Raw genomic sequence first — 22,025 nt, forward strand, 5'->3', positions numbered from 1 at the left:
TGCTTTCAGCCTCCCCAGTGCTAGAATTATAGGCCTGCACCACTACATCTGGACTCTGGCCAGCTCAGCCTGCCTTGGGGGTGGGGCTAGGCCAGCATGTGGCACTGAGAATTGAACCACGGCCCCTACGCTGGCCTAAGCTTGCCTAAGCAGTCGCTTTAGTCCACTGAACTATCTCGCCAGCCTCAGATAAGTTAACTTTGGATGTCTACTGTGTTCACGGAATGTAAATGAAACTTTTCCTAAGTTAGTACACTCAAAGAAAAGGGGGATGGGCAGCCTAGAGTGAACTAGAGTTTAAGATAGAATTTCTTGTTCACATTTTTGGTAGAAAAAACAGGACTGGCGTTTGTCATACCAACTACTTTTGTCCCATGCAGTTCACTGTAGGTACTTCCGGCCCCACCCATTTACATACCTTCCTACTTCCGCTCTGCCTCAGACTACGTCAGGCTCTTCTTGAAGTCGGCCGTTGGGTGACTATTTTCTTCACTACCATGGGAGCACCAAGAGGACCTCGCCGTCTTCGCCTTCGCAACCGTCGCCACCGTTGCCCACTCCGCTCCCCACGGGCTCGCTCTAGCTTTATAGCCTTCGCCACCTTTGTGCTCAACGTGCCGACTGTGCCCCCACCCCCGCCCCCACCTCCGCAGGACCCACCAAGCTACCACCCTGACTGCGAGGCTTTGGTCAACGACCAGATCCGGCTGCAGCTCTACGCTTCCCACATCTACCTGTCCATGGCCTTCTACTTCAGCCGTGTCGATGTGGCCCTGAGTCGTTTCTCAGGTTTGTTTTTGCGCCGTTCTCAGCAGTGGAGAGAAGGAGCTGAGAACCTCATGTGGATGCAGAACAAGCGAGGTGGGCGTGTCATTCTTAACAAGATCAAGGCGCCCAACAGCGAGGAATGGCACAGCAGCTTCCACACTGTGCGATGTGCCTTACAACTGGAGAACACTCTCCACCAGAGCCTCCAAGAATTGCACAGCCTTGCAGCTGACAAGAATGACTCTGAACTGTGTGCTTTCGTGCTATGCCACTACCTAAACCCTCAGATTCCTGTCCTCAAGGAGTTAGGCGAGTACATGACCCAACTTCGCAAGATGGGGGACCAGGGGGTGGGCTTGGTGAACTACCTCCTTAGCAAGCTGAGCTTGAAGAGTGGCAACAAAAAGAACTGAGCATGGACTGGCACCAACACCACGGATTCCTTTCTTGCCCACTAGGCAGGGTGTGAACCTTTTCTTGTCACCATGTTCAAAACTGCTTCTAGTAAAGTTACTTAGTTCTTAATGCAATGAAGTTGTCCAGTTGATTGATGTGTATGGAACTCACACTTTTTAAAAATGAGGACAGATCCCTAGTGTGGGTGTAAAATGGGTATCCAGGAGTCTCCCCTACCCAGCAGGCACCCAAGGATAACCATGATGGGGAAGAAAGGTGGGATGGGATGATGTGGGTGATCTTGGGCTCTTGATATCTGCGTCATAAAGTGTAATAATGGGCCTGTGGGGCATGAGTTTAGAAAATGAGGTTGCTCAGGGAACAAAGGGATTATAGGTTGCTATGCAACTTAGTGGTAGCTTGACTACCAAGTATACAAAGGGCCACAAGTTCTATCCCAGAATGGTAAATGGTAACATAAATACAGGTATATTCAACTCTACCTAAAGATTTGTAGTTTACTAAAAAAAATACAAATGTTAATGCTTGTTGATTCTTGGTAGCATGAGAGCCTTGGAAAATGGCATGGCAGACAGGAACATCCTGGGCTCTCAGGAAAGAGCCTTAGCCTGGCCGATTAGTAACGTGGAACTTTGCGGTTCCAAGTCCTTTTATGTACATTATCATGTTGTGCTTTTATAAGAACACTAAAGAGTAAGAAGAGGGAGTATTATGACTATGTTTTTATAAGTGAGACAAAGGGAGACTGCACAGGAAATTTATAGAGACAGGACAATAATATTTTTTGATCCATACTCCATTTCTTTTCCTTACCCCAAAGGTATATAAATGGGTTAAGGATGATTGTGCAGGCAGACTGGGAATCCATCCAGATAACCAGCCCTGGAAGGGAGGGAAATCCCCAACAGTCTAAAAGACAGCCCTGAACACTGTAGTTGTTCCCCCTAATTACATATATGCCTTCCAGCTTCAGGTGGAGGTGGCTTCAAAATCTCAGCCAAAATCTTCCTCATAGGAAAGGAAGCTTTTAGAACTAGCTAGCAGAGGTAGCAGGGCACCTCCCAGGAAGGCAGTCAGCACCTGAATCCTCATGTTGAGGCCCTCTTCCCCCACACAGGAAGCAACACTATTGCCCTGTTGGCACCAAACAGCTGAGTAGACATTAAGCCTGGAAATCCCCAGGGGAGTGCACCATCACACAGATGTCTTCCTTGGAAGTAGTTGCTCTTCAGGGACAATGGGTAAAGGGGGAGGATATAAAATGCTTCCTCTATCTTCTAATTAGCACATCTGAAAGCATGGACAGAGTAGCCTATACGTTGTCATATGCAGTGTACTGTAATGTATGCTATATTACGTATGTAATGTAGTGTAATTAACCACTGTCTGTTGTCTCTTCATTAGGATCTATAGCTGACCACAGACTCTTACAAACTCCAAACCCCATTTTCCAGGGCAATGAGGACAAGTTTAGTCAAACATCTTTTTGTTTTGCCAGGAAAAAGCAGGATTTCTTACTTGGAGGAGTCAAAGACAATGGTGATTATACTCTAGTGCCTATTACAAGCCACTACTTGTACTGTGACATTTCATTGCTTTTTTTAAAGAACTCCTGGCAGGGAAATATTGGTACAATGACAACTCAGTTGTGTACTAGTCCTTCTTCAAGAAAAACCTTTAGAACCCTAAGTCCTCTCCTTTTGTCACAAACATCCTTTCAAATATATGGGACGGAGGTAGAAAGAAGTATGAAACTTCTAGATTGTTTGCCCTGTTATACTGTCCAGTGTCTAGACTTTGTCCCTGGCTGCAAGTCTCCTAATTCTCCCACCTTCCGCTACCACATACTTAAGGAAAGGAGGGTGTATACTTCTTGTCGTATGTCACATCCTCAATTCCTTGGTAACTGGACTTTCAATAACTGGGAGTGAAATGTGACTTGGCCTTCCAGCCCTGAAAAGTACCATCCTGAGACACACAGCTGGGTGATTGTCAGTCATTTGCTGTGCTTTGCAGCTTGGGGTAATGATGTCTGAAACAGTAGCTGTTGCTATGGGTACCAGAGTCTCAGGCAATGATAATATCAGCACAGACTAAGGGAAAATGGTAAAATTGATAACTTCATCTCAGGCTCAAACACGGATTCAAATTAACTGTGTTGACTAATTTACCTCTGGGGGAAAAATCCTCACTCTATCACAAAAGGAAATTTCTTAATAGATGGTTGTCACTGACAACTTGTACTTCATTTTCCAGAAAAAAGGAAAAGTATTTTTTTCCTCAGAAATGTGTGACAAGCAGTACAAAGCACCCATTAAATTCTTCTGAATGTTCTCTACTCTGGAAATTTGTTCTTCATTTCTCATTTTTAAATTCTCCCTTAATATATATTTTTTCATTTACTAGCAACTCCAATTTCTTTTCACAAACCAGAGAAACACATTTAATCATGTATTCAGTAGACGAAGGCATTATGAGTAATCTTGGAAGTGATACTATGCTTCATATTGTAAAATAAATTCTTCTACAAATAGGGTGCATGCTCATCTGTGCATGTGGGGTGTATGAGTGTGTGTGTGTGTGTGTGTGTGTGTGTGTGTGTGTGTGTATGAGTAGTGGTAGTAATAGTAGTCCTCAGTTTTCAGAGGGTATAGATAGAGAATTTGCTTTAGGAAATCTTAAGTGGAAAGTGAATGAAGGTAATTAAATTAGCAAAATGTTAGGATGCCTGAGAAAAAAATAAATTTACCCCTAATTCAGGGGTAGCCAGGGGGAATCATTGGATAAGAGTAAAGAAGAGTGAGAATGGAAAGTAATAATGACAACATTTTTTTAAGAATTGCATTTCAGTTTGGATTGAGGTAGGTTATGAGTAGTAACAAAGACCAGAAAAGTACGGATTTGAAGAAGATAGGTTTTGCCGGCCACATGGAAAAGTAACAAGGAGCAAAGCAGCTCGGGGCTGCTTGGGAAGCCTTTCTATTACATTTTGCTGATTCCAGAAGGCACAGATTTTTATGTCTGTGGGCTCCACTTCAAAACTCAACAGAGTGTTATCACTGACTAGGAAAAAAACCCTGGAGACATTAGAGGAGTACTCTTCAGAAATACTACATTGCCACAGAGGATGCTATTGAGAGATGTGAATGATTCTGAGTACAAAAGTGATTTAGAAGAGTGGAACTTTGAATCTGAACAAGTTCTAACAGTACTTTAAGTTATTTAGTGAAGTTTCCTGTTTGTGTGTATGTGTAAGAATGATGTAATGAGAAAACCTATGCCAAGTAAGAGTAAAAGAAATCTTTCAGTAAGTGTATATTGAAAAATGTAAGAAAAACCTAAGGGCTAGGAAAACATTGTTTAATCATTTAATTGGTAGCATTTTTTTCTTCATGATACATAAAATAGTTTGGTGGGTTTTTTTGTTTGTTTTTTGGGTTTTTTTGGGGGGGGAGGATTGAACTCAGTCCCTTGTGCTTGCTAGGGAAGCACTTATTCCACTGAGCCATCTCCCTGGCCCCCAAATTTGGTGCTTTCAGATTGACAACTTTCGTTTCATAAAATATATTACTTTTTTTTTAATCTACTATTCAGGACTCTGGGGCTATGGTCACTTCATGATTCATATTGGCAATTAAAGCTCTGACAACTGCAATAACATTCCACAAAGGAATGGGACATCTGTTAGGAGAAAGGAATAGATTACAAATCTAGGCACAGTGGGGTCTTTGAGTTAAGGGCTGGTGGCTTGCTATGATCTTTGATGCTTCTGGGTAACAATATCATGAGAAGATTTATTTTTATTCCAAACCAGAACTTTCAATAGAAGGCCTCAGGCCTGATTAACCTGCAGGTGTGGTTTTCTTGGACTGATTGTTTTAGCAAACATTTTAGTTTGGAATACTTTTAACTTTTAGATTTAAATTGCAATGATAGTACATTTTTTGTATATTCTTTACCCAGTTTAGACTAATGTTAATACTGTTTCTAACCATGATATGCTTGTCAAAATAAGAAATTGGAGTAGGCTTATTATTGTCACCTAAACTCCACACTGTGTTCAGATTTCACCCATCTTTCCACAGATATTCTTTTGGGGTTTCAAATTCTAATCCAGGATGCCGCATTGTATTCAGTTGTCATATCTCCTTGATCTTCTCTTAGTTATTCCTTATTTTTTATGACCAGAACACTTTTTAAAAGTACCTGGTCATGTATTGCATAGAATATTACTTAATTCAGATTTTTCAGGTGTTTTGCAATTAGACTAGGGTTCTGAGTTTGGGGGATGAGCAATTTTTCTAACCACACCATATCAAGTGGGCTACATCACAATAATATGAGGTATCAGTAGTTATCTTAAGCTTGATTAGTTGGTTAGGATGGCTAGAGTTAGGCAGGTTTTTCCACAAAAAAGTTGCTGGGTTCTCCTTTTACAAATTCTGTTCTTTAAAGTGAGTTATTATGTCAACTTCTCCCTCAAGAAACAGGAAGAATTAAAGTCTACCTCCTAGAAGAGCGTATTTACCTATATTTGAAATTGTTCTGTAAGGAAGATTTTTTTTCACTTCTCTATTTATTTGCTTAAATTGTTCTGCATTTAACCATTGAGACCTCTTTAAGTTATCTCCTATGTTCCCTTGATATATTACTGTCACTGTGTATGCAACACTTCCTTACTGTCTGGTACTGCAATGTCTTTCTTCTAAGCTCATGTGTTCTCCCTGCTGCAGCCCTAGATCTAACCATTTCTCCAAGGAGCCCTAGTTCCTTTTATTGGAAAAACAGTATTTTAAAACCATGATCTTAGTAAACTAATAAATTTTTAATTAGAAGAGTTCTCATAAAATTCCAAATTTCTGACTTTTCTTGAAAACACTGTCTCATGGGAACTCCATATGGGCCTGAATCTCAGCTGCCATCCTAGGTCACATGTATTCTTCAGTTTAGCACAGTGTGTGCCTCAAGCAATGCACCTTAGGCCTGGGAAAATGCCTCTTATTTAAATTATTTGTGACCCTGCAGGTATTCATTTTCATATTATACCTAAACCAGTGATGGTGAACACTTTAGAGACAAGTACTCACTTATTTATCACAAAGCACTGACATTGCCATTAAACCATAATACTGAGGTTTTAGTTTAAAAAACTCATACATTAATATCTTTTGTCTTAAAAACACAATAGCACATGTGCCATAGATTCTCTACCACTGACCTAGACTTTCTTTACCAGACAACAGAGAGTCAGTAACTTGGTTTGCAATTTTTGTCTGAGAAATAGGATAGTTCCTGTCCTTTAGGTTGGTATGTTCTGTCTCCAAGTCTCTGATTATATTTGGAAGGTGACACTTAGGTCCTTTGTTTCCTTGTTGCTTATAAGGCAGAAGTACTTAGGTGCTAGTTAAGTCTGCAGGTGTCACTGTCACTTTCTCACCCCCAAGTATGCAGGTTATTTTACCTTTTGTTATCATTCCTTCGCACTCCTGGAAATTACAAATTGATGATTTTCAAAATTGATGATATACTGCGAGACAGAATATACAATGAGTTGCAGACCACAAGACTCATTGCATCAAATTAAAATGCTTGACTCACACAGCTTTCTGAATGATTTAGACCACACAGTGGGAAGCAGGGAAATGAGGGGGTGGAAAAAAGATGAAACTAGCAGGATGAAAGGACCACACAGCTTGAATCCTATGCCATGGAATGTTCCCATGTCCACTCTTTTTCCTGCCTTAGCCTTGTCCACTCACTGGTTATGAGGACAGCAATAAAGACATCTGGAGCCAACACACACCTACTCTGTCACTCTGATCACCCACGGAACAGGTGTTTTTATCTGGTATATGGGACCAGATGGTTGTCCCCAAAGGGTGGCTGATCTAAAGATGATCCATCTGTCATGAATACTTGATTGCAAGTTGGTTATTCCATCCCTTCTTATTCAGAATACCTACATTCTGCTAATTTATCCATGTCTAATTTGTCTAACAAGAATTACCTACATTTAACTTCGACTATCCTCTTGCTTTTTCTTGTCTGTTACAGAACTAAGTATTCTTAAATATACTGTAAACAAACATTTCCCTACGCAAGCATCTTCTAATCTGTTCTTCAGAGATGAATTGGCCTTGTGGGGTAACATAACAAGACATTGCTTGTGTTATTTGCGTAATGGCTCTGTTGACTAAAGCCTTTATTGACTGCACTGATGATCATCTGGAAGGTAGCTCTCTCAGGGTCACGTTCAGCCCACAAAGAGAACATCCTGACACCATTTTTATAGGAATCAATGTTGCTTGCCCCCAGGTCCCCTGGAAAATAATTTACTTCAGTGATATGAAAAAGATAGAAATACAGTCTTATTTCTTATTCTTATTTCTTCTTACTTCTTAATAAAGTTTTCTTCTCCTAAAAGGAGTCATCCTGTCTAGTTGCTTTACTTTTGAAATGGGTCCAACAGTTGTAGTGGATTAGGAGGTTCATGAAGTTTGTAATAAGAGACATGGAGACAAGATGTTGATTCAGGGGCTGGGGAGAAAGCTCAGAGGCATGAGCCGCTACCTGGCAAAGTACAAGGTCCAGAGTTCGATCCCTGGCCCCAGAATGCCTGGCATGCTGTGCCAGCCCCAGAACTGGGCATGGTGGCACATGCCTATAATCACAGTGCTGGGGAGGTTGAGACGGATCACAGTCAATTTGAGACCAGACTGGAGGCTACAAAAGTGAGCACAGGGCCAGCCCAAATTGTATAGCAAGACCCTATCTCAAAAACAAACAAACAAAAAAAAAGATGTTGATTCAGTAAGCTGAGAATATAAGAAAGTGAAAAGGTGAGCATAAGCACTATAGATGTAGCTACAGGGAATATCAAGAGGCCTTGTGAAAGTTCATGACATAGCTACTTATGAGAATAGAAAAAGGAAGTAGCATAAGAGTGGTTAAATGTGGTACCTGAAAATACAATATTAATGTATTAATAAGGTAAAGTTTTCTCAGGCATGTACAATCTTGCCCATTAGGAGAGCAAATCAAGAAGCCATGCTCAAGGCCAGAAACAGTAAGGAGCAAAACAAACAAACTATCCCACTTCCCAGACAAGGAAATACTCATGTGTCCCCTGATGAAGGCAAGTTGTAGTCTTTACAACCAGGCAATTGAGTTCCCTTCTTTGACAATTTGTTCTAGAAGGGACTTTTCTTCACTGAATTTCCTGTGGTCAGAGACAGTGTACTTCACAACTAGGTTTCCCAAAGGAATCTATTAAAAAAGGTGAAATAGATGAAAAAGATGACTGGAAGCCTGAGGTATTTTGGTTGTCCCCACTTTGGAGAGCGTTTACAAGTTTTCTTGGCTAGACCTGGTCAAGATGCAGCAATCCTTTGGTGCAGTAGAGCTGTTTGCGTAGGGCAGGCCTACTCAGGACTCCTGTTGACTAGAGCTTGTGATACAATTGCCACAGACCCAAAGGCCTTTAGAGAGGGTTCCAAGGACACTGAACTAACTGGATTCCAGGGACCTCCTAATGTTTTCAGTAAGCCCCACACTTGCATTTCACTATTGTATTTCACTTTACATATTATGGAAAATAATGGTGCTATATGAAGGGATTTGCCAAAGGAGAGGAGTAGGAGCTTTTTCCCTAACAAATAGGAAACACCCACTCTTGCTACCTGTGTCCTCTTGGTATCAAAGGGAGGGTGATCTTATAAATCATAAAGAAATCAGGGAAAGAAATTTGGAAGAAAAGAAAAATGTTGAACTGTTCTAAGATGCTAGAGAAAGAAGTAGGGACCTGAAGGTAGTAGGAAAATGGAATACCCAAACATAACAGTCCTTATTGTCTGACTCATAAAGATATTAGAGTTTGCAAAACTACAGGTATGTCTGGGAGAATTTCATATATTAAAATATGAAAGGTTTGCACTGAACAAAGGAGCTTTAAGATAAAAAAATGGTTTGCTTTTTGTCTTGCTCTTTAATCATTTACATGAATGTGTGTGGAAAATAGTGGGTAAAAAAGTGAAGGTAAGAGGGCTAGCAAGATAGCTCAGCAGACGGAATTGCCTGCTTAGGCAAGTTTAGGCAAGCACAGGGACCAGTTTTGATTCCCAGCACCACATGCCCTGCTGGCCCTGCCCCTGGGCACACTGAACCAGCCACCGAGACGGGGGATGGTGGCACACACCTATAATCCCAATGCTGAGGAAGCAAAAACAAGGATCACTATCTGAGCTGCATAGTGAAATCTTTGTATCAAATACATAAATTTAAAAAAAGAAAAATACCCTTTGAATAAAAAGATGCTTATCTTTAAGGTGAAACTTATGAGAGAAAAAGAGCTTATCCAATAACTGTGGTGGTGAAAACAACAGAAGACAGGAAATCAGGCTTGGAGAAACCAGTATGAAGGAGAGAGAGCAGGCATGCCTGGTGAGAGGGGTAGGAGGAGTGCAACTCAAGGTGGGATAGTAAAGGATGAGAGTGAATGACCTCATTTTAAGGGCAAGGGTGCAGATTCCATGTTTAAAGTACAAGACCATTTGGAAAAAGCAGCACCTTTCCATCTGGTCTTTAGGAGTGGGTTGTCACGTTATTTCATGTAGATCCCTGAGATGATGGAGGTGTCCAGTGACAGACAACTGGTATGAATATGAAAATGGGAAACTAATGACCCCGTGTTTTAAGACTTCAGGGAAGAACATTCTCTCTAATCAAGTGACATCAAAAAGTTCCCTATGTGGTTCCTCTGTCCTTTTGTCTCGTCAAAATGGAGTTGGACTATTGTTTCACTTTGCTGCTTCAGAAGAGTATAAGCGCAGATGTCAGGATGTCAGCATGCTAGAAAGACATCAAAGCACGTTGTGTTGCCGGCACAAGTGTTTTTGAGCTACATCAAAGAAATGCAGGGCTTTCACCCTCTCAGAGAAAGAATATCAACTCAGCTCTCGCAGCTTTGGTTTCCCTAGAAAACTCCTTCACTGTTTCTGTCAGGCATTTGGAACAAGTAAGCATATCAGCAGTGCCTGAAGTTTAAAAAATGCCAATGCTCTGTCACTAGCCACTTCTTCCCAAGGTGGGTGCACGAGTGTCAGATCAGAATCCAGGAACAATGCTCAGGTTACACAACGAGGCATTTACCCATTTTGATCTTCAAGTAACAAGACATGACAACACCTCTGCAAAGCACATCATTGCAGACAGAAGTAAAGAGGGATCCACAGCCACCTCCTCCCATGCCTAGCTAAACCATCACCACCTGCCTTGCGGCTAAAAGCTGTAATTTCCAGTTGGTCTTTGTGTATGTCCATCATCACAAGAACAAACCCACTCCCAGTCTTCTTGTCCCCCAGGGCACGCCTCATTCTCAACACTCTATTGCCCACAAGACTACCTTTTCTGACCCCTTCTTTCACCTGTTTTCTGTTTTTGAAAACTTCCCTCTGTGCTCTTTGAAATTCATGGGCCATTATTTCCCATAGCAAGATTTGGTGTCCTTTACTTTTCTCTCCTTACTGGGACAAATACCTGACTCTCAAAATTAGAGAAGGAAAGGTTTATTTAGCTCACAGTTACTGAAGTTTTCAGTCCATACTCAGCTGGCTTCAAGGCAGGGTGCCACATGGCAGAGAGCAACCTTTCATGGCAGCAGCAAAGAACAAGAGCAAAGGAAGTGGCCACAGCTCAGGCAGCATGCTAGCCTCTCTCCCCTCCTTACACTATAATGCAAATTACCTTCCAGGGCAGGTGCAGCATCCACACCAACAATAATGTCACAAACTCCAGAAGCTGTCCGATGACTGTATGAGGCTTTGGGGGTACAACTAGACACAAACCATAACAAGTCATGACGTGGAACTCCTCCCACATCATGGATGCTGCTTCCTGGGCAACCCCCTCCAGAGATAGTCACTCCCCTCCTCTGTAGTGGTACATCTGAACAGTACCACTAGGCCTCGAAGTGGGGTTAGGGTTCTCCCTCCTTCTTCCTTGTTGATGCTTTCAAGGCATTCTTTGTCCTGTTTCTCCTCTCTTAAGACCCTGGGTTCAGAATCTAATGTTATTACATTATGTCCTTTGATACTTTTTAGAGCGCCTCCATGAGATTTTTTTTTTTTTACTGTACCAGGGATTGAACTCAGGACCCTGTGCTTGCTAGGCACGTGCTTATTCTATTGCACTATCTCCCCAGTCCTTCCTTTGTTACTTTTTATAGTCTAGAAGTACCCTAGGGAATATCTCTTAATGATTTTAGAGCTTTGCTGATGGTAATATTTAACAGCAGCCTTGTTCTAATTATTAGTGATTTAAATATCTGCATACTTGTTGCTTTTACAACCTGGCCTCAGGCCAGGGATATAGCTCAGTGGCACAGTGCCTGCCTGGTAAGCACAAGGTCCTGAGTTCAATTCTTGGTACCAAAATAAAAAATAATTGGACTCTTAGTCTGTTGATCTGTTCTCCTCTTCATACATTGTCCTCCAATAACTCAGCCACTCATTGCGTTAGTCATATCAGAGACGTGGTCATCTGGAATAATTGAATATTTTACATAATCTCTATATCATGCATTAGACTGTAACATCACCTCCATTTCTAGTTCTTTCTCTCTAGAGTGCAGATGCCCCACATCTTTTAACACCTCTGAGAAATCCAATCATTTGTTTCACATTTTCCCTTGACCTCAATGCCTTGATCTCTTTTATTTGCTCAGGTTAAATCTCATAGCAAATGATAATAATAATTCCTTTTGATACATTTCCACCCTGTCTGACCTGCTGTGTTGTACTTGCTTGAGAAAATCTCTAGTCTCAATCTAATTCTCCCCCTACGCATACCCTGTACCCCTGTAACGGACTGTGGCTGCAGAGAAACCCAACCACTCATACTGAATGCAATTACACTGAAGGAATGTAACATTGAAGTACTCTATTGGAGTTGTCAACAATTACATTTATCTCTTCTATCTACTCTGTCCACCATTCATACATTCTTCTCTGCCTGTTTCAGCCTTCATTACATGCTAAGCCATCCCATCTCAATGCATAGTACTTTAAGGCGTAATTTTATGTGCCTGTGATGTTGTGTGCCAACAATTTGGATAGCAATTTGGGGTGGTTCTTCCTGGTAACACTCATGTGGCTGTGGTTTTCTGTTGACCTCAATGTGGCTGCTTGGTCTGAAATGGCATTTGGTGTTTGCTGTTGGCTGGGCCGCATGTCTAGCAGGCTACTTTGGGCTTCTTCATAATCACAGTGTGGGGAGATAATGAGGAACGAACATGCTGTGGGTGTTTACTGGCAAACCTACTACTTTTCTGAAACCTCTACAGCCACACTACTTTTCAGTCCTCACTTTGAGCTAATGAACTTCCATTCTGTTTTATGCACACACAAAAATGGACCTATAGATTTCCACCTACTACCATACTTCCTTCTTTAAAAAAATAAAAATGAAAAGTAGGAAGTAAAAAGATAGTATCTAGAGTGGACAAATCAATGTCTAGCAGAGCAAGTACACTATGTGGAGATACAAGGTTATTTTCATTAAAAAGTCGAAAATAAGTTCCCTTTAGGGATTATGATTAGATTATGCTAAAAATATAAGTGGGAACAAGGATGATAATTTCTAATGGTATGCAAATATATACATATGCACAGGTTATATACATGTAATATGCCTCCAGGTGCTACGAATTTTAAATAAATTACCTGTTATTTTGATTAAAATTAATCTGATTGACTATATACCCCGAAGACATTATGTCAAATAAATGAAAAAAATGTACCAACTCTTATCTCAAATTAATGGCAATTTCCAATTTTCCAGCACAAATGCCATGAAGTCATCTTTAATTCATCTTTCTCACATATTCAATGTCCAAGTTATTAGTGAATATTTTTTAGAAAATACCTAGACTCTGATCCACTCTCACCATCTGCATTGATACCAGTCACAACCAGTCAACCACCTTCCACCCAGGTTATTACAATACTCTTAACTGAGCTTCCTGCTGTTGTGCTTGTGTCCTGCAGTCTATTTGAAAGAGAGAAGTAAGATTGAGCATTTGAAAATATAAGACAAATCATGTCACTTTCTGCTACAATGACTCTCATAGTTCTTGTAATCTTTTTGTCCCATCTCCCACCCACACTTCCCTTATTTCCTCTAAACTGTATTCCCATTCCTGTTCACTTGACTTTGGAAACATTACTCTGTAATACCTATAGTACCTGAAGCCTACAGCCTCCTGAGCATCTTTGTTTTTGTTTTTTTGTTTTTTGGGGCTTTTTTTGAGGGACCGGGGACTGAACTCAGGCCCTTGCGCTTGCCAGGTAAGCACTTATTCTACTGAGCTAACTCCCCAGCCCCTGTTTATTTGTTTTTTTGAGACAGGGTCTTGCTATGTGGTTCAGGCTAGTCTTGAACTCACCATGTAGCCTAAGCTGGTCTAGAATTTGCAGCAGTTCTCTTGCCTCAGCTTCCTGAGTTATGGGATTACAGATATGTGCCACTATACTGGGTAATTTAGCACTTTCATATAAGTTCACCTCTGTCTGGAACACTGTAGTAGTCAGATTGTGTTGTGTAAAAAACCAATCCAAAATATACTGGTTTCAAATAACAATAAATTATGGCATCTTATGCTTCTCTGGGTTGACTAGCCAGTTCTTTTCAACCAATTTTGTTGAGGCTTGATGACCTATTAGCAAAACTGGCAAAGTATAGGACATTGCTCAAATCTAGTCTGCTACTTCTTTTTATAAGTAAAGTTTTATTAAAACCCAGCTATGCCTGTTTATATATTGTCTATTGCTGCATTCACTTTGGGATAACAGTGGTTTGATATCGATGGGGCAATGGAGATGCTCTAGGCTCAGTTACCTAACAATAGTCACGGGGATTCTGAAACCTGTATGCTCATGTGTGTACAAAGGACCTTGATGCTTAATGCATTTTCCAGTTTCTGCTTGGATTACCTCTGCTATTGTTCCATTGACCAAAGAAGGTCACATGACTAAACCTAGAAGCAGTGTGGAAGGGTATCCAAGGATGTGCATGTAGCGATGGCAATGTTTTTGTGTGCAGTTTTACAAAACATATACAATAACATTATTCCTCTGTTGTGACTTACTACTTTACCTTCCTCAATTCTCTGTACAAATATCACTTTGTTGATGGGTTCCCACTTCTCTTCACCCTATCTCTCATCTTACTCTATTTCTCTCTGTAAAATTCATGATTTTATAACTATCGTATTTTCTCTTTGTTTTACTGTTTGCATTTTTTTCCTTCTGGAATATAAACTCCATGAAGGGAGGAATTTGTATCTTTTTTCTGTTGTATCTCAAGTGTCTAGAACACTGCCTAGGGCAGAGTAGGAAATCAAAGAAGCATTTCTGAATGAGTGAATGAATGGCATATTGCTACTTAGGATTGGAGGAGCAACAATCTCTGCTGACTATGCTATGCTATTGATATTTGTATCTTAATTGTATTAGTTAGCCTTCTTTGTATAACACTGATAGTACTATGCTGAAGTACATCTATCAAAACAATAGCAATATTGTTCTTAAATTCTTGGTATTTTCAAAGTACTTAAAATGTATCAAGAATTTTAGAACTGAGTTACTATTTCTCTGATTTTTTTAGACCTTAGGTAAGTTTGACCTTAACTCTCTAAATCAGTAGTAGCTGGCCACAATTATAACATTTAACCTTCCTATATGGAACTAGGGCAGTACAACTACCTATTCTGAGAGATTTCTTGGATAAAGTTCTATTCTTTTTTTTTTTTGCGGAACCAGGGATTGAACTCAGGCCCTTGCACTTGCCAGGAAAGCGCTTATTCTACTGAGCCATCTCCCTGGTGCCGAAAGTTCTATTCTTAAAACAAATCTCTGACCACATTGTGTAGACCACCACCTGTGTCCTGTGACCTTTTCTGCTTACAGAATTATATTTCCAGGTTAGTACTCATTTTGCTTTTCTGGAAATATATATACATATTATATATGTGTACTAGATAGATACATAATTATGTATCATATATAGTATATTGTTATATATTATTCATTATATAATCATATGTGTTTGTGTGTGTGTGTGTATAAGATCTTGAAGAAAGGGCCTCATTTAGAAAAGGGTGTCACAAGAGGCATGGTGGGGGGTGGTTTAGGCTGGACCCAGAATGTGAGAAGCTTTTAGGAACAAAAGATGAAATTATTTGGCTGGTATAGAGGAGCTATGTAATCCAATGCAACATAGGGAAATCTGGCAAATGGGTGGCAAGTACCATATTTTGTGTTATAACAAAAGCACAATGGAGCTCCATTAGATGTCTAAAATAAAACAAAAACAAGAAATAAGTGAAACTGGACTATTTGGACAATATGATGAACTTCATATGCATTTTTGTTCTTATATTACTCCTATCAAATTATATATATTGTCTTTTTCACTCTAAATTTTGTATGGACGTAACACTTTGAAATCACTGTGCCACTGGATTTTCTGGTTAGAATAGTTTCCTCAAGAGCAGGCCTGTAATCCCAGTACTCAGGAGGCTGAGGCAGGAGGGTCACAAGTTCAAGGCTACCTTCAGCTCCTTAGCAAGGTCAAGGCCAACCTGAACTATCTAGTGAGGCTCTGTCTCTGAAGAAAAATAAGAGCAGGATTCTTCCCAATTGATCTGCTATTGTGTCTCTATCATACCATTCCTTCTGTGGTTATTTATACCTCTCCTATAGCTTCCAGGCATTAAAAAGAAAAGTGCTAAAACTTAAGCGAGTTTAAAGAAAGAGCTCTTCTGTGTCTTGTGTACAGACAATGTCAGTGCTTTGTTGACCTTTCATGCAAAAGAGTTCAGTGATAACAGCCAAATTAGAGCTCTGATCAACCACAGCCAATGATGGGTCTATGGATAGGTGCCCTTGGCTGCACCTGAAAGTGCTGTCATGAGAAATGATTACTCTTATGCTCAGTAAGTCAAAGATATATCCATTAAAGGATGAGCAGAAAGGAGGTATAAAGGTGTAAATGTAGCATCTTATTCAATCCACATATTAGACATCTTACTCTCTGTCATAATCCTAAATCTATCAGTCTCCTTCATGTGTACATTGCTAGTCCAATGCAGTTTTAAGAGATGGAGTCCTTGATTGTCAAGGTCCTTGCGATCTTAGAAAGGTATACTGAGGGATGTAGAAGAACAATTCTCTTTTCTGTTTGTGTTTTGAAGCAGAATCTCACTGTGTAGCCCAGGCTGGCTTTGAACTCTAAGCAATCCTCCTACCTCAGACTCCCAAGTGCTGCAGTTACAGGCATGCACCACCAAGCCTGGTTCAAAAAATTACTATAAAACCCTTTGGTAAAATTTAAGCTTGTATGCTATTTATTCATGCATTAGTAATTATTTATAAGGACTTCATCTTGGTCATGTACTATGCTAAATGATAGGTATTCTGCCTTCAAATTGTTCATACTTCAATTGGGGAGACCAAACAATATTTCAGTGCTGTGTTAGAATTAAATTTACACAGAAAAAATGGGATGAGGCATAGACTTGAGAGTGGCTAGTGCCGTAGAAGCTTCTTCAAGTGTGATAACACTGGAAAGCAGTTTTGAAAATTTAATGGAGGAAGTTGAGGAGAAGAGAAAAGGCAACACACTGCCGGCAGAGAGGGGTATGTTATGCTTTATGGTGTTTCATCTCATGTATAGATCAATTTGCAGAGAGATAGTGCAGGACCTGAAGAGTAGAAAAGGTGCTGGAAAATAAACGATGGAACAGGGAAGTAAAGTCTGAGTAATGTATAATATACAGTGTTACTCCTGTTTTTTTCCCCCCTCAAATGATCAGATCACTTCTTTGAGAAAAAGACAAATCTAGAAGATGAAGTAAGCATCTTAGTATGCATGAGGCTTGAGGCCTTGGATTTGTTAGGGAATTACTTAAGCAAATACAGAGAATTTTTGAAGCCTCAAGGCAGAAACTATGAGGAGAGCAGGTGGTGTTGAAAGACACTGATGACTAAAAGCTATAATTCCTAAAGACCAGGTGAGGAGCAAAAGATTTTAAAAGATACTTAGATCTACCTAGAGTATCTTGGGTATGCGGTGACATCCTTATCAGAGAGAAGGAATGCAGGAGAAGAAATGAGGCTGTGGAAGAAAGTAGAAAATTAGCTCAAGTTCAAGATGCCATGGGATGCTTAAGTGGATCTAGAAATGGAATAAAATAGACCTAGAATATAATTAAACTCTATGGAATTAAAGTTGAAGGGTAACCTTGCTCATCCCTGGTCACCTTTCTCTTTGTATGTTCTCCTCATTTATGGAAAGTCTCTACTTGAATGATAGGAAGATAAAGAGAGGAGGTCTCATGGATGATATGGAAGGGGACTGGGGACTAGAGGAAAGGGAAGGGGAACATGATGTCAACAAGGTAAAACATTGGTACAAAGTATAATAAGAGTAGGTGGCTCAAGATGTAATGAGGAACACAAGTGTCTTTTGAAAGGAACGGTTAATGCTTAAAATTTTTCTCTTTTTATTCTTATTTTTTTCTTTGGAATTTCTTACAACTTTTTGCTATTGTTTTGTTTTTCCTTTAAACCAGTCTTGCATGTTTATATCTGGTAACCTGAACAAATAATTTGAAGATAACATCATGCAATACAGTAACCATCGTTGAATTCCTATTACTTTGTTTAGTGAAATTTTGTATCATTTCTAATGCTGTTTTTTTTCCTATCACTATTTTGCATTCTTTACAAAAAAAAAGAATGGGACTGTATTTCCTAATGACCTTATTCTCTAGATAGCTGCTAGGAGTTTAGACCTTAGGCAATCAGAAGTAAAAATCCATGGATTAACATTATGTAATTTAGATTTTGGGCATATGGTCTAGAAGCATGTCCTGGCTGGGGGCCTGAAGAGATACTTTGGCAGGTGAGATCCTCAGGGAAAGGAATGTATGCAGGGCAGATATCAGTTCAAAACATGGGCAGCAGCAAGAGAGCAGCCTGTGTCTTTACTGTCTATGTCTGATACAGGTAGTTATCTCATACTTACATTCTTCTATGTTGACTGAGGTAGTGCATGACTACTGCTAAGTCATCCTGGTATAACTGTTCTCTAGTCTGTGCCTACACTACATAATGGAGTCGTGTACTGAAAGCTAGCCAGTGGTGGCCTTTCCTGCCCTGTGAGTTTTGAAGCCTGAATCAGTATTACTGGAGCAGTACCCCACATCCTATCCCCTCAAAGGTTAAGAGCAAGTCATCTCTTGTGAGCAGCCCATAGAGTTGACCCTTACCCACAGAGAACACCACAATAATATAGAGAACAGGGCTGGAGAGACGGCTCAGTGGTCTAAAGCACCTATTTGAAACAAGCTTGGCAAAGCACAGGGACCGCGGTTCGATCCCCCAGCACCACATGCCAGCCAGCCCCGCCCCCTGGTGGGCTGAGCTGGCCACACACACACACAATAAATAAATGTAATAAATAAAAATAAATAAATAATTAAAAAAATATAATATAGAGAACAAGAGAACACTACCAAGCCCATTGCCACCACTGTGTAGCTTATGACTAGCCAGCACGAGGTGGGCCCAAGGATCCCCACCACTGGGTGAGGGGTTCTTGCTGCAAAGCTTGCATGGCAGACATCTCCACATCCATTTCCTGTAGGCCTTCTTGTACCTGTTTTCTGGTCAAGAATAAAAACATACCATTCCACATGCAAGAGGGCACAGTACCTCCTCACACTGCAATCAGCAAATCGAGAACCATGTGGATGTGCAAAACCATCTTTTCATTTGAGACATCTCGTCTATGAGCAATGTTAAAGCCTGCTCTATAATACCCCGGGTGTGAGTCATATTCTGAGCAAGGACTTCAACCTGAGTGGCTAACGCTATGGTCCCTGCCCCTGGCAACATCAAGACCATCAGATGAAAACACCAGGCTACTCATTTAGTATGGCATCACCTGTGGTACACAATGTCTCAATTGTGGTGTGTGTCTGCAAGGGTGGGCCTGATAGTGTCCTTGACATATAGAAATCCCTACATGTAGCTTCCTTTCTACTATGTGGATAGATACAGACACCCCATGTTACCATAGACCCATATGGCTTCTGCAATGGGCCAATTGGTAGGCACTGTACCAATGAGGTTTTGGCCATCCTATCACTTGTTTGTGTCAGTAATCAGCAATGGGTGGTTATAGACATCAAGGATTATCCACCCTGAAGTTCATTTTGTCATTGATGCACTCACCTGCTGAGTACAAAGCTGGGTTACATCCAGCAATGTTACTAGAGTTCCTGTTATCCATTCCTAGCCATTATATAGAATAGGCCCTAGTCTCTGTGGGGTGATCATTTTCTTTCAGATCAACACCTCAGCAGCCTGGCTCCATTGATCCTATGCAGAGCTGGGCCAGTTTTGTTGCTGCCAGTCAGTCCAACTGAGCAGGAACACTGGTTCAGATTTTTTTCCATTGTAATTTATTTATGATTCCATAATTTTATTGAGAAATAAATAGCAATGAGAAAATTTCAAATCAAACTGGTGGGACAGTTCCAATACTTAACACATTGCATACTGCTTTCCTGGTTGTTGTACAAGATGCAGACATGACAGCCTCTTTACAAACACTATTAGAACAAATCCTTCTATTCATTGAATTAAGAGAATGTAGCTATATATCTATCCTAACCACTTTGAATCCACAGATACAAAATGGTCATTCATCTGTATCCCCTTTTCTTGTTTAGTTCCATCATTTAAATATTATAGGTGTGTGAACTCAGCAAAATATTCCAAAATAGTCCAGTAGTCCATAATGATTGCATTGTCATTTAAATAGTGTAGGTACATGGATTCAGCAAAATATCCCAATGTCTCTTCCTAGAACTCCATTAACTTTTTGTTTCCACTTTTTAATCTTCATATTTCCAGTTCCCCAGCTCAGCTCTACCTGTTCTTTCTTCTCTTCTTCTATAGCCCTCATTTTGCTTTACTTGTGAGGCATTAGGAACTCTGTCTTAGCCCTGGAACTGTGACTGGAGATCCTCTGAGCCTTCAGGAAGTAGCACTGGATATAAAAGTTCTTCTCAGATTCTTGGGAATTTGGGTATGAATAGTTTTCTTTTTCTTTAAAATATTTACTTTACTGAAAACTATACAATGAACTACCAAAAGTATGGAAAAGACATAGAAAAACATACAGAAGAAAATCAAAAGTAGAAACAATAGTACTTCTTAGACATGTTCATATTTTATAATTTATGCTTCTTATTTCCATATAATGTTTGCTTTTAAAGCGTTCCATGGCTTTTTGAAATTGAACTTTAATAATTGTTCAGAATTTTTAGAGTAAAAATTTCATTTTTCATCAGTGAGTGAGATCTCAATTAACTTCCAGGTTAATCTTTCAGGCTTTTTGTGTTTCTTCAGCACCATCTTGAGAGCTGATTTTGCATTTTTTCTTTTTTCCCCCATAATTTTATTGAGAAACAAATAGTAATGAGACAGTTTCAAACCAAATTGGTAGGACAGTTTCAATAATTAACACATTGCATACATTCTTCCTCGTGATTAATTGCTGTACAAGATGTGGACTGGATATCCTATTTACAAACACCATTAGAACAAATCTCTCTATTCATTAAGAGAATGTAACTATATATCTATCCCAATCATTTTGAATACACAGATATAAAATGGAAATTCATCTTTATCCCCTTCTTTTGTTAAGTTCCATCATTTAAATATTATAGGTGTGTAAACTCAGCAAAATATTCTAAAAGAGTTCAGAGGTCCATAATGGTATTGGGTCTTCCGCTTCACTAGCAATGTCAGAAATTGTTGACCTGAGTCCGCTACAGCTCAACATAACAGCATGGCTTTACTTCTTATACTTCGTTTTTATACTTTTCTGCTGGATGGTTAAGACCAAGGTAAAGCAGGACCTATGCAACAAGATTTGCAGCTTTTGGGTCTGATAAGGTCAGTGAAATCCCCTCAGGATTTATCCTGAGATCCTGCACCTCAGATTGTAGAACATCTATCAGTGTCAGCCATGTGGATGAGTCACGGCCATTGCTTGGCCAATGTGCTGTCTGAGAAAGCCTGAGAGAATGTTTTCTCTGCATGTGACTCTCCTTAGGCACACTCTACATCATCGATCACTTTCCTCTTTGGCCCCATAATCTCCTTGATCAGAAAATTTAGAACACTACCAAGTTACATGACGTTAGAGTACAAGTTCTCATATGTCCTGAGTCTTAATTGACCTTGGAAGGCTAGGGCCAAAATGTTGGCTCTCCTTGTGGTCCTCCTTTTTCTCTAATTTTGGTCTGCAAACTTAGGTTGTTAACCATCCAGAAGACATGCTTATTTTTCTTACCATACAACCTAGGCTGTTAAGCTTAAGCTCACTATCTGAATATCAAACATCTTAGGCATTACATGGAACAGGCATTTTTCATTAAGTATTGATATGTTGAACTTTAAGCCCCTATAAAATATGATGAAAAAAACATTTAAAATTTAGAATGTATTTCAAAAAAATAGGTGTAAATAATTTTATACTTCTTATGTATACACATAAGTCCAAAAATCTAACCATATACAACCTTGAGGAGGACAGTGCCACATTATTCCTTTTCTTATCTCTTGCCTTCATTCACCACCCCCTTCTTTTTGAACAATCATCTACCTGAGAGACAACATAGCAGCAACTGACATGTAATGACAAGCAGCCCGTATTCAGAAGACCAGAAGGACAGGCACTCCAAGCATGAAACTACTATTACCGAT

At 40.0% G+C, this 22,025-nt stretch overlaps 1 non-coding gene across 1 annotated transcript; it reads left to right on the forward strand.

Moving 5' to 3' along the window:
* The first annotated feature begins 497 nt into the window (after positions 1-497).
* Positions 498-1,181, forward strand: LOC101583243. The gene has a single exon (XR_002821144.1). It is a non-coding gene; the product is annotated as a ferritin heavy chain (transcript).
* Positions 1,182-22,025: the final 20,844 nt, after the last annotated feature.

This window comes from Octodon degus, unplaced genomic scaffold (genome assembly GCF_000260255.1).
Source record: "Octodon degus isolate 3935 unplaced genomic scaffold, OctDeg1.0 scaffold00041, whole genome shotgun sequence".
In the NCBI taxonomy this organism is placed as follows: Eukaryota; Metazoa; Chordata; class Mammalia; order Rodentia; family Octodontidae; genus Octodon; species Octodon degus.